This window comes from Neolamprologus multifasciatus, chromosome 19 (genome assembly GCF_963576455.1).
Source record: "Neolamprologus multifasciatus chromosome 19, fNeoMul1.2, whole genome shotgun sequence".
Lineage (NCBI taxonomy): Eukaryota > Metazoa > Chordata > Actinopteri > Cichliformes > Cichlidae > Neolamprologus > Neolamprologus multifasciatus.
The window spans coordinates 2,052,950-2,067,398 of NC_140457.1; the positions used below are offsets into that span (position 1 = coordinate 2,052,950).

Genomic DNA, 14,449 nt, shown 5'->3' on the forward strand with positions numbered 1-14,449 from the left:
TCCTGTTAAAAGGGAGTTTTTCCTTCCCACTGTCGCCAAAGTGCTGCTCATAGGGGGTCATATGATTGTTGGGTTTTTCTCTGTATCTATAAAGCGCCTTGAGGCGACTTTTGTTGTGATTTGGCGCTATATAAATAAAATTGAATTGAATTGAATTGAAATGAATAAGCTCCATGCTTAAAATTTGTACCATGGACTGTAAAACCTGATGATAGTTTCTTAAGTGTTTAAACGAATTAAAACAAAGTAATCTTCTATGTAGTCACTGCGTTCGTTTAAAGAGTTTAAGAATGAGTTAATGTTCAATTTCTATTTACAGAATATGGAGTTAAATTCAAATGACAGTGTTTTTCTTTGGATACTGTTATAATTTTATTCTGGTCTAATAAATATGGCAAAAAGACACATTCCTTCATTATGGTTAGTAAGGAAACTTTGAAGTCTTCAAGCTTTGCATATGTGTGCTCGAGTACTCTACTGATCCATGAAGAAACTCAATTATTTATGGGTCTGGAACATGAACTGAAATCCACTGACACTTAAACTGGTTCCATGCATTGAGTCACTTGGTTGTTATTTTTCCTGTTTTAACTGCAAAGGCTGAACATCAAGCAGGTGAGCTGAGGGTGAATGCATACAGCTGCAGTACAGTGACACTTCAGTGTGACATGGAGTCCTGATACATGCACACACAGCTTGCAGCATTATACACAGTAATAATATACAACAGAGTGCATGTGTGAGGAAAATCCTGCACAAGTAGTGAGCACTGCCCAGGGGAGGGCATGGCAGGCGAGCCAGAAGAAGCATTTAGTGTTTATAGTTGGCACGTTTAGATTATGTCATTTAATCACTTAGCATAGTGGCATTATGTGCACAGTTGTACAGTGGGTGATGATTCCCGGGGGATTGGTCCACCTGCATCTGCAAAAACACCACACAGCCTGCTGGATGTCACTTTGGATTACAACCATCTGTTTAAATACTGTGTAGTGATAGATAAAGAGCCTCTTTACTGAGCCCACGCTGTCTGTGGCTGAGTAACATCGTGTCTCTAAGTAGATTCAGTGTGAGTCTGTCTGCAGTGCAGCAGTGAACATCCAAAGCATCTCCTCTAACTGGCTGCTGTGGCTCTGCGCTCCACCAAGCAGCTGATTTACACCAGTAGATGAGAACCTGGGAACCCAGGTTGTAATTCGTCACCAAGTCACCACCCACAGCGGAACGCCACCCAATACCTGATGAGGAGACGGCGCTGCGCCGCGGACGAGTGTTTCCCAAAAGAGAGCGCGTGCCCTTACGTGTGAGGGCACAACCACAGCGAGCGGAGCGGCGACAAACGATAGCGTTGAACAGGAAACGCACACGCAACAGTACAAACACGCATGCACACGCATGCATTCGGACTAAAAGCACTTCATTCACAAAAGCCGCCCAACACAGAGCCCTGAAACTTTACATTAGACACATACAACTGCCCCACACCCACACGCTCGCACAGCAGTGCCCTCTCCTCACAGCGCTGTCACACAATCTCATTGTTATCATCCCTGCTGCACCGCACTGTGTGTACACTACCTCTGCTTCCCCTCCCCAAAAACCACAGTGAGGGACTCAAACACACATTTATGGAGCTACCGTCAGTCCACAGCATTTATGGCTGCATGTGGAACGTGCAAACCATTTTACAGCACCAGGAGGTAAACAGAGCTGTCTTTGAACTAACAGTTTTAAGTTGCTGCAGGATTTTTTTTGCACAGAAGCTCAGCTGGTCTATTATAAAAGCACAAAACTGGAGACAGGTGCACATATGTTACATGCAGCCTGTGTTGGACTTGTGTTTGTACATAACTTCCACCAAAATATCTCCTCATGACAACATATCAGCCTCCTTCAGGGAGAAATGGGGAAACGGAGCTTCTCTGTAAGCTGCCACAACAAACACATGACGAACATGAATGAACATGAAGCCAGAAAACAACTTACCTGGCACACAGTCTAAAAGCAGGAGGCATCTAGGACCACAAGCTTCTCTGTCATCTGGAGACAGCAGAAGATTAGACAGTCATAGTGCATGAGATGCGGGATTAAAGACTTCCTGAGCTCTCTCATCTATGACTTTCATAGTCTATCCTATGACTTTTGCCTCACATTGATCCAAACCTTCTGAGAAAAGGTAAGGGGCCGGCAAAAGGAACGGCTAAAAAAGCAAAGAAGGGTGGCAAAACGACCGCGAGATGCTCAGATCTCCTCCACTAAGACGAGTTGCGAGCGCAACGTGAGGACCATCCACTGCAGCAGAGCAGAGTAGCGCGCAGCAAAGGAGGAGAGGGAGGGAGAGAGGAGCGAGGCAGGCAAAACAGGCATTTACTGCTGCTGGTTCCAAAAGCACGGCTGGAGCGAAAACCTGGGACTGGAGTCTGGATCCTGCTCTTTTGCTTTCATACAGATGGAGAGTTATGGAAAGAAGGGAGCACAGACCGAGCAGAGCATCGTTGTAGGACATGTCTGCTGCACGACCTCCATCTAACTTCTCTTTTGCACCACATTTAATATTTTCCCCTTCTTGGCAACAAATCTTGCATGTTTGCTATCATTCTCCAGCTTCTTCAGAGTTGCTGTGGACAAACTATTGAATCATCTCTAACAACAGCTGTCATATTCTTTTGTTTCCTTACTTTATCTCGGTCTCGGTCATTTTCCAGCTATATAAATCTTTACAGCGGAGATCCAAGGTGATGACGGACACTGCATTCCCACAGGAAGTGAAATGATGCATTAGCCGCACGTGGATATTCACATTAAACTCTTTCTGACAATGTGGCACATTTTGCTATAATCTCTCTTATGGAGCAATTGGGCCACCTGGCTAAAGTGTCTCTTGCTTGCTGTACTGTAACAAGGGAACAGGCTTTTAGTTAGAGTCCTTCGGCCCCAGCAGGGCTCAAGGTCGCTTGGCAGAGCTGCCTGCCGGCAGCCGAAATCCTTCGATGATTAACAGCGGCAGACAGGATGGAAAAGCTGTCAATCCAAATCTATAGTCTTGGCCAAGAGAGCCGGCCAGCTAACCCACGTGCATTCAAACAGCGCTCGGCCAGGTAGAGGGGGGAGATTTATGAACCCACAGAAGAAAGTCAATCCCCTCTCACCGAAAAGGTGGGTACATACGAAATACTGATATTGTTCTGCAGCTCATCAGGGGACAAGACAAGGTCAGAATGCTGTTTGTCTGCGTTTATAATGAGCTCAGGTCACATGTTACCTGGTGGATTCATGTTTTCACAGCTTCATTTGATCTTTATTGTAAATCGGTTGTCAAAACACACAGCTGTGGGACGGCTGTTACACCCCGGAGACATGACCAGCGTGACCAGAGAACTTGATTGCTTAAACCTGCTTTATTAAAGTCTTTTGTTGGTGAGGCATTCAATGTAATATAGGACTTCTGAGTTGTGCCTCACTTCTAGTTCTCTTGAATGCTTTCATAGCTAAGGATAAGGTTTGTTTCTGACTTCCTGAATTAGTGTTAAAGGTTAGTAGTTAGTTAGTTAATTGAGTGAATTCTTTAGTTTCAATCGTTGCCATGGTTTCCTTAGTTCCTTCTGATCTGTTGCATTGTGTAAATAAAACGCTGCTGTTGCATTTTCACTCCTCGCCACCGGGTGGCATCTGCACTTGGGTCCACACCTTGTCTACAAGCCTGCCGGCCACCAGGAGCTTCTTCCTGTGAGGTGAGCGTGCTAGCCACCGTGCTAACAAACCAATACTGGACTTGTGAACTTTATATTATGAATTTATTAAAGCTGATGACACGTTACAGTGACATTAGCACACATTATATTTTATGAGACTGATGTTTTTTAGATGTTTAAAGGCATTGTTACATGTTACAAATATTGGCTTTCCGTGACTTATTTGTGGTAAAAATAACTGTTGTTGTTTCTCACAGCATAAATTAATGCTGTTTGACTCAAAATGATCTTATTTTTTTTCTTCCCCAGTTTTAGCAAAAACACAGCACTGACTGCCAAGCTCAAGATTTCTTCAGATATTCTTCCTGCAACCCTTTCAAAAGTTTTAGTGGACTAAAAATATGTTTATTGATCATTTAATACTATAAAACTATAATAATTATATATAATTAGCATTAGAATAAAACGCTGCTGTTGCATTTTCACTCCTCGCCTCCGGGTGGCATCTGCACTTGGGTCCACACCTTGTCTACAAGCCTGCCGGCCACCAGGAGCTTCTTCCTGTCAGGTGACAGTGCTAGCCACCGTGCTAACAAACCAATACTGGACGTTGTTTATTGATCATTTAATACTAAACTATAATAATTATATATAATTAGCATTAGCTTTTGCATGGTTAAAGGTATAGTGTATAATTGTTCACAACTAGATGTCAGTAGATTGCAGTCAACTCAATTCTGCCCCCTGGCTGCTGTTATTTTTGGACGATGTCATTACACACTTTCCTTTATACGACTTTACTAGCAACAGGTCGAATATTTAAGTCCATCACTATCAACGAGAAAGCAGCAGCCTTATTTATATATAAGAACATTATATATAAAGGTGCTAATAAGCTCTACAACCTAAAATAACTCTTTGCGTCATTAGAATGAATTAAGTCAGTCAAAGGATTTACAATTGCTTTTAAAATTAACACATTTTTACCATTAATTACAAATACTTTAACATCTTTATTGAATTTGGCCAGAAATAAAACACTGGAGTAAATTTTGATAAACAGCCATCAGATTTCTCAAAGTGTGAAATCAGGAAGGAAGAGTGTGACCTTGAAGCTCACAGTTCATCTGCTAACCAGCCGAGCATCTCGTGCTCTGACTGCAACTGTTGCCTCCTCGTCAGAAAATCGGTTCTTTAGTTTGATTCGGTCCCTTTGCGCAGGAAAAATTTGGGAGCGAAATAAAGCGATTTGTTATATTTTACAAAGTCTGATGAGAAGCTTACTTACAATATGTGTAAGCGCTCATTAGCGTCCGCGCCGAAAGAAATTCATGTTTTCCAGGATGTAGAATATATGATAATGTAGCTCCTCAGACAAGTTACAACTCCAAACTGGTGCAACATGGAAAGACTGACAATGAAGACTGATTGTAAATATGTGCTTGTTTGGTTTCTACAAATTTACAAGATTTAAAAAAAAAATCAATTTTCAATGTGAAGCAGGAAAAGAACGCGATCGATTACGTCCGCCCTGGACTAATAACGCTGGTCTGCACGTGCATCCTGCTCGTTGCACTGCAACATTTAGTTTGCAATCTGCGATTTTGTTTTTCAAACTAGGAAAATGATAAAAAAACAACAAAAACAGCAGAGAGCAGTGTCACCAAACCCCCAACCCACCTGCAGCCCCTTCATGGCCTGAACAAGCCATTCAGACACACAATAATCTTAAACACTCGGTCACCAAATATTTCATCATTATTTCTACTACCTGCTTTATAAAAAGAATTCTCAATAAAGCATTTATAAATAATACATTGTATCTATTATTGCAAGTTTCAGTATTTAGAAGAATTTTTAAAAAATCAGTTCATTGCGTTTAATCACAGGGAGCTGTGGGCGCTTTTGTTTACAGCTTATTTTTGAATATGTTTTTAAAAAGAGTCTTTCTCTCTTCCAGAGAACAACTAATGGAGCTCTCGTTCTCCTAAAAGCATATGTATATCTGAAGAGCAATTTTCTTATGAATAAATGCAGCGCTATTTTAAAATCACCACTGTTCATTAAGCAAGTCATTAGTTCACTCAGCTACTTTCACAAAGCATTTGCAGAAGGAAAAATTATGCAGACAGATTTGCACAATCTGCTACATCAGGTAGAAAAAGACAGCTTCAGACTCTCTGTGTAATCTTATGTGAGCCCAGTTTTTTCCTCCATCTCTTCATCTTCTTCCTTTTTCGGAAGTATTGTCATTCTCCGAGCTCGACACGTCGTGAACGTACAATACCTCTACTCTGTGTCGGCCGGGGAAGCGGGACTTCCTCTTTGTGTATAACAAATCTCATCTCACAAAAATATTCATTTCACGGGTCGCTGTCCCGCACAAGCCAATACCCACAGAGGGAAAGGCATTAAGCATTACTCCTTTCTCTATTCAAATTCAAGACTGCAAAGTGCGCCTGTGCAGGAGATATCAGCCTCCCGCCGAACGTGGTTTGTCCTCGTAATGAGGTTTGCGGCCACATCTAACCATTCATTCAAGCCATTCACCAGCAGGCTTATCGTTGCTCTCCAATGACTTTGGCTAAATGACGTGCAAAGGAGACACGTCTCACCTGTCTTGTTGCATTGCACTGATGTGCTCTGGGCAGTTTGTCATTGTTTGATGAAGCCCCGTGAAGGCCACTCAGTGTTGAGGGAATTATGCATGGAAGGAAGGAGAAAAATGAAAATCTATTGCCTAATTTGAACCATGTCCTCAAAATCAAGTGATCTATATATATCTTACTGTTTCACATATTTCAAAACGTGCTTGGTAAAGTGATAAAAGTAACAAACAACAACAACAATCACCACAAAACACACATAAGAAATCTTATAAAATCTACAAAAATGACTTCAGTAAAAAATGAAATTATATTAAAACAAAGCAAACAAATCCACAAACAACAGCAGCTGAAATGACCTTCGGATTAAGGCGAGGGAAGTTTTAGATTCTTCGGCATCTTATTCCAATTAAAACTGGAAGTGGGCAAAAAACACAGGAAGTGTATTATTTAATGGGGAAATATCATCCACTTGGCATTTCTCTGACATTTTACTCTCAGATTTAATCCACACAGCTATAAAGTTTATAACTGTGTAAAAAAAGCAAACAGAATTTATTTTCCCTGCACTAAACATACAACTTCCTGCTGAACACATGCTGCCCCACCACTGTTTATAAAACTGAAATTATAAACGTTACAGGGCCTGTGTAACATGGATTTAAGAAGACTATGCACTAAGGGTGGCGCTCATAGCAGCATGCTCACAGCATTGAGCTAACATTTGGCAGGTATAACGGTTACCATGTAGCATATCACCCCACTGAGGTCGTTAGTTTTTCTTTAATTTTCTACCAAAAGTGTAATGACAAATTCAGTGTTAAGGCCTCAGTCACAGAGACCTATTGGTCTGTTGTTTGGGGAGTGGTTGCCGACTGTTGCTGGGTCAAGTTGGCCACACAGCTGGTGATGGACCGTAAACCTCCTTGTGATTGCTTTGGTGCCTAGCAGTTTGTGGTGATCGTCCACAGCTTGCATGAAAGATGCAAACTTGTCTCCAAAGACTTGCAAACAAACCACCGAGCAGTAGGGAAATGTTCAAAAGTACGATGCAAACCAGGAACAAAAAACGCTCGCTTTCAAAGTAAAAGCTGTGACTGTTGAAACACGTTTAAAAAGGTGCGACTGCTGCTCTGTTTCCACTTTGTGTAACACTTGCCAGTCTGCTAGCAACCAAAGCAAATGCTAGGACGTTTTCAGTGCGACGCTATATTTCTCTGTGCAACCTGTTCCAGTAAAGGAATAGACAACTTGTGTCTAGGCTCGTGTGACTGGGTCCTAATAGAGTAGTGAAGAGACTCGTGAGCCTGGAGGAAGCATGAAATCAAAGGGTGAGTCAATGAAATGCAGCATAGTGGCAATGCTACAGGCTAACTACTATAGCTGTGGGCCTGCAGTTTTAGTTACTTGTTGTAGCCATGTTATAGTACTCAAGTCAAATGAGTTTTATTTACCCACGTACGGCTCCAAAGACTAGTTAACGCTACAAAATGTGTGACTTTTGCAACATAAGCTGAGGAGCATGGCATGCACATTTTTTGTCAGAGCCTACAGGAGCTCCTCCAGAGCCACGGCCGACGCTCTGCAGCTTTTTTCCTTCTGTAAGGTGGTCTCAGTAAATGAGCTTTGAATAAAATCACTCCAGTAAGTCAGCTTCACCTGGACTCACCGTTCTCAGTGCTCAACTATGAGCTGTTCACCTGTCAGGCATCACAAAAGAACAATTTGTGAGTAACACAATTTAGTAGCCACTGTTTTCCAGTAAATATCCAACATCTGAATTTAACCAGGCCCACACACATGCATTACTGTGGCAAATTGTATACAGCAGACCATGCGTTACCTGCACAGCATCAAAACTTCTAAACTACCATGACATTAAATGTATCCAAGAGGAAATATCTATCAGACAAATCAAATCCAGAGATAATTTAATACTGCATCTGTATTCCTGGCATATCTGGCTCTGCTTGCAGCTGGAATGATGGCTCTCCTAGGATCTGCTTTCTCAGATCTCATTTGCTGCTGGTTTTGTTTGTGGCTTGTGTGTGTGTTATGTAACCACTGTACCCTCTGCTAAACACTGCTATAGTTGTTCAAGGTGATACCGTCCACAGTATTGAAAAGCATTTCTCACACGAACCTCACAACCCGGCAGTGTGTCTGCAGATCACAGCGCAGATTCACACCACAGAATGAAGCAACTATGTAACAACTGAATCATTTACAGTAGATTTTAAAGATATAGGGGGTGGTGGTGTCTAGAGAGGCTCCATTAATATCAGCCCACACCTACTTCGAATTATATGAGGCGTTAACCAAAAGGAGGAATGTTACCTGCGTGCATTTTTCATGTTGCTCCTTAATTCTCCTCGCCTGCCACCTGAGCATTGACTGGGTCAGCACAAAGCTTGATGAACGACACCCGGTTAGGCTCTAAGAAAAACAATGTGCTCAAAATGCCAAGTTGTTCTGTTTGCAGCTGAGGAATGCATAAGAAATGACTCCAAGCAGGTGATTACTTGACTGAATTAAGTGGTGTGATGGATTTTCCCAAAGGTAATAACAAACCCAACAAAGACGAATGTGTGAGCAAGAGTCCTCCTACTGCAAGTGGATAATGAAGAGGTAAAACACACGTGCAACGGTCGCACTCGATTTCTTAAACTGCAGTGCTACTTTACTCCCAGAAGCAGACGATAAATTGTTGCAGCTGAAGTTTTATTTGGGGAATTCACCTGAAACCCTCAGAATGAGCTGAGACGTGACACGTGTTAACGTTTTAATGTCTATAATCCTGAATACAAACAAATTAATCAAAGGAAACTTCTAAAAAAGTCCTTTTTGGGCCCATTTTAAATGATCATATGACCGCGTGGGATAGGTCATCGTCTAGCTTCTTTCCATCTGAAAATAATATTCAAATTCAGTCATTTTTAAGCATTTATGAATTTGGAGTCATCAGAAATATTATAAAAAATGAATTATTAAGATGCATGTCTTCTTTCTAATCACCTAGAGCTATTGTCAAAGATGTTAGCCAAACACTGACCAGTGTTAACTTGTCACTGTAATTTCCTCTCCAGATATCTTGCTGGTTCAGAGCTTAGTTTGATCAGCCACTCGGGAGTTCCTTGTTCTGCTTTCATGGATTCAAAATGTTCCTTCTACTTTGTCCTGCTGACATCATCAAAATCGTTGCTACATTTCCTTCACATACTGTCAACTTTTGCCGAGGATAATTCGTGCACACATCTTTGTGATACCACCAACTCAAAGTATCCAATCACCATCATGCACGGCCATCCATGTGATGCAAAATGACATGAATCAGATGACGAGGCAACCTTCTTCCTCTGATGGAATCTGTTATGATCTTTAGGGTAGCACGGTCGCAAAGTGCCACCCAGAGATGGGCAGTAACGCGTTACTTGTAACGTAAGGAATTACTATTGCAAAAACGGTAATTAGATTACCGTTACTTTCCCGTAGGAACGCTGCGTTACTGCGTTACTAAAAGCGTGATTTTTTGCGAGAATGTCTCATGACAGTGACGTAAGCGAGTGCGACGTTCGTGACAACAGCTGTGTGCAGATCAACAATGGATCATATATCGAGTGCAGAGAGAGTATGAGCGTGCAGCGTTTAAAGCGTGGAAGTACTGACCTTACTTTGAGTTTGATTCCATAAAAAGTGACAAAAACATTAGTGTCCGTTGTGCGTGGGAAGAAAACTTCTTTTTACAGCGAAAAAACCCCTAAACTTCCAAACAAGCACCGAGTAGCTACGACGTAATGGGAAACTCACAGAGAAACTCGCGGATTCTTCCACTGACCGCTGCACACCTGCACCAGGGTAACCCTCCGCCTACCCCACTCCTGCTTTACAGGTGAAAATAGAGCAAAAGGACCGCTAGTCTTTGACTTTATTTATTTTCTGCTGTGTTTTACTTGCATCTATTTGAAAGTGTAAACACACAAAAAAAATATTTTATTTTATGTGCTGTAGGTTTAAAAATAGGTTTAAATGTTAAACTAATTTCTTCCAGTCAGAGAATGTTGCAGATAATTAAATTTTTACTTGATGCATAAAGTTAAAAGATTAAAACTAATAAAACAAGTTTTAAAAAGAGACTTTTCCATTTGATTACATTTTGTATGATGGATTATGCAGAAAAAGTAGAATTGGGTTGAAAGATCTATCGTGTTTTTAAAAAGTAGCTAAGTAACTAAGTAATTAATTACTTTTGAAAATAAGTAATCAGTAAAGTAACAGGATTACTTTTTGGGGGAAGTAATCAGTAATTAGTTACTGATTACTTTTTTCAAGTAACTTGACCAACACTGTTAGCACCTCACAGCTAGAAGGTCCTGAGTTCACTTCCACCATCAGGTCGTTTCCAGGTACTCCAGCTTCCTCCCACAGTTCAAAGACATGCAGTTAGTGTGGTTAGGTTAACTGGACTCTAAATTGCCCAAAGGTGTGACTGTGAGTGAATCGTTGTCTGTGTTAAGCCCTGCGACAGACTGGCGATCTGTCCCAGGGTGTACCCTGCCTCTCGCCCTATGACAGCTGGGATAAGCGGAAGAGGATGGATGGATGTTATGATGTTTATCTACATTTTAAAGTTAACCAACCTCCAGTGGTTGTGTGCAGAAGTATTTGAAGCTAATGCTAAGACTCAATTTATGAGTATTCAGGTATTAGCTTTGCTGTGGATTTAAAAGCAAATGGATTCGTCACCACTGAATAATACATCTTTCTCTTGTAAGCTTTCAAAAACATCTCCACATACCGCCTCTGAAAGAATTGTTATAAACAACACTGGAGCACAATGTCCATCTCACACCGACCCGCTATCCCAAGGCCTGCTTTCATGCAATCTTTGTAAATGATGTTTGCCTATTTAGAGTCCTGACTCAGCAGGGCGCTTTGTGGCCGTGGCCCAATAGAAAGGAGACCTTCAGCAGTTTGTCTCTGATTCACCTAAATCATTAGTTCTTTAAAACACTGTGCTGGAGGGCGGATGTTTATGACCTGCGGACATCAAAGGTGTAAATCAGGGTTGGTGCTGCTGGCTTCTCCTCAGAGGCATCATCAAAAATGTGATGAACAGTCAGCACAGTCAGGAAAACGTTTCATCTGATAACATTTTACCACATCATGAAAGCACGTGTGTGTAAAAGAGGACATGAAATGAATCACTGCATACCTGCAAGTCCTCGTATTTCAATTACGAACAGCTGTTTTACCTGTTTTTGCCAATTCTAGCTTTCAGTGGGCAAAAGCTTCCTGTAAACCTCGTGTTACGTTTTCTTCGACTGTTAATAACAAGTGTGAAGCAGGACTTTGTCAGACATGCTTCTATAATAGCTTGATGCGAACTGGAAGTGTATAAACCAGGGGTGGGCAATCTCAGTCCACGAGGGCCGGTGTCCCTGCAGGTTTTAGATCTCACCTTGGGTCAACACACCTGAATCACATGATTAGTTCGTTACCAGGCCTCTGGAGAACTTCAGGACATGTTGAGGAGCTAATTTAGCCGTTTAAATCAGCCGTGTTGGTTCGAGGACACATCTAAAACCTGCAGGGACACCGGCCCTCGTGGACTGAGATTGCCCACCCCTGGTATAAACTGTAGGGGTTTAGACCATGACCCCACATCTGTAGTTCATGCTTAACTTGGGGCATAAGCTCTCCTGTAAACGTCACAGCAGCTGACATGTGCAGCAGTCGAATGCAATTTTTTGTCTCTAATAATAAAGCTTGAAAACTATCCAAGCAAAGCAAAACAAGGTCAAAATTACTAGACTCATTCTTATTATTCCGAATAAGAATGATTATTCTTATCATACCGCCAACGTTGCACAATGTGTTTTAAAACAAAATGAACTCAAATCTGGTAAATTTACAAAATAAGCACATAGAAAATTGTACGCACAAGGTCACAATAGTAAATAAAGTTTACGCAAGTGTGTGTACCTGTTGTAATGCGCCGTGACATGACAGCATGGTGAACCAGGCCTACCTGCTGCTTTTATGGCTCCTCCTAATGCTCAGACGACCACATCTGTGAGTCCAGAAGCTCAAAATATGCATTCTCAGTGGCACAGTGTTAGCAGCAACTCCTCCTCAATAATGTGACACAAGCCTCGGGAAAGGACAAAAACTCTCCCAGGATGTTGTTTTTTTCCAGAAAATGGTGACAGAGAAAAAAATGTACACAGCATCGGGAAATGAGATGCATTAGAGATTGAGCAGCGGTGATTACTACACTGCCGGGGGAGGGGGGGGGGGTACCCATCCACTAACCAGTGCTGGACTGAATGGAAAGAAGAAGAAGAAGAAGAGTGCTCACAGGCTGCGAGTCTGCACAACACTATGGCATGTAGATTGTAAAGAGCGTGAATAACCTCAGAGAGAAGACGACTAGTGAACTCAATAAAAACCAAATGAGGGAATTATGCACATGGGGGCCGGCTATTACAGGTTTGAATCATTCCCGCTCTGATCTCGACTCTATTATAACAGATAAAATGAACTCTGTGATTTGCAAACGTGATTGGCACTAATGTTAATCAAATAAGTCACAAAATTGAGAAATACTCCCCCAAAGGGTGATTGTCCAGTTTTAGCTTAGGAACCCTAATTAAGTGTGGCAGGCAAATGTCTTCTTTCTTTGTAAATGGAGGGAAAAGTTCCCCCGATCAAAGAAAGAGAAAATGTTCAAATGGCGTTTAAGTTATTTCCTTATTAAATTCAAGAGCAAATGTGAGGACTGGGTCTTTGCTGGGCTCACTGCAGACACCAGTGAGTTTACTCGCTGTTACCAAAGGCCAGTGGTAAACAAATAATAGTAATAATAATAGTAAACAAATGTAGTTTGCGAAAGTTGACACAGATGCAAATATAGAAGACAGAGATATTCACCAATGCAACGTAAATGAGACTTCTCAAAAGATCCTTATGAGAAGTGACGTAGGATCCACATCGTGGAGCAAAATCATTGGACCAATGAAAGAGCTCATAAACCGCTAAAAAACAGTAAACAAGCAGGACACACAGTCAGCCTGACACTGGACATTTGAGCTACCGTCGTCATCATCGTCTCATACTATAAAGTTTGTATCTGTACATTTTACAGCCGCCTGCGTCCACTGCGCACACGTTTGTTGACGTATGTCTTCTGGTTTGGGGACGCTCTACACTCGTGCAGCTGACTGCTCCCTGATTATCGATAAAGTTATTGAAATAGAACAGTGACTCAAACTGTGGGGGGGGGGGCCCCTGGTCAGCTGTGAAGGTACATTTACAGTTATTTATGTGAATTTATTTACATTAAAAGTGAATTAAAACTGGTAACTGTGATATTACTCATTACTCTCGCCTGATGCTACTGCTCTCTCCCAATAGTAAGGCTACAGTAAAATATCTCCGTCCACATGTAAACGCCTAAAACGCAGTCAAACGTGTCCAGACCATGCAAAACCCTACCTGTGTTGAAATGTCGGCCAATCAGAAGTCTAGAAGCCTTCATCATTTCAAAAGTTAATAAACAAAACAGTATTTTGGTGGTGTAGACTCACAACTTAGGAATGAACAAAATGCATACAGCATGCATAAATTTAATTAAATTTTTTAAATTTATTCAAAGCCAACGTCAGCATCGGGAGTGTAGAAGTTCACTCTGACGCCTCTGTCTTCGTAAACAGAGGGACAGTAACTGCGTGTGTTTATGTAACCGTGTAAAAACTGCAGATATTCAGATTAACAGCCACAGCATTTTGTGTATATCTGCCGTTGTAGAAATTTATCTCATGTAAACAATAACGTGGCGCACACCTTTGATGTTGCGTGACTAAATCTCAGTTTTTCTCGCCCTCACGTACACGCAAAAACTGAGCTTTTGAAAATCTCTGTTTTCAGTGATCGAAAACACAGTTTACGTGTGGACGAAAGGTGCAAACTCAGAAAAGTCTGCGTTTTCAAAAATACCCGTGTAGGTGTGGTTGTAGCCTAAGTCAGCCACACATTGGCCTTAACACTTTGCATATGGCTGAGGAGCATTATCAATCCATCCTGTGCTGCTTATGATTTTTAAATAAAACTTTGAAGGAAACTCATCACCTCCTCTTGTTTCTGGATTAGAGG

At 41.6% G+C, this 14,449-nt stretch overlaps 1 protein-coding gene across 8 annotated transcripts in view; it reads right to left on the bottom strand.

Annotated features, from left to right (window-relative positions):
- Nucleotides 1–14,449, bottom strand: part of dlgap2a (discs, large (Drosophila) homolog-associated protein 2a) — a 188,481-nt gene that overhangs the window by 129,711 nt on the left and 44,321 nt on the right. For 2 of the 8 annotated variants that reach the window (XM_085143734.1, XM_085143733.1), the window contains exon 1: nucleotides 1,987–10,275. The exons of the other annotated variants lie outside the window; for them this stretch is intronic. The gene's annotated coding sequence lies outside the window, so the exon portion shown is untranslated. Of the gene's footprint in view, nucleotides 1–1,986; nucleotides 10,276–14,449 lie in introns of those variants that run through there. 8 annotated transcript variants of the gene reach the window in all.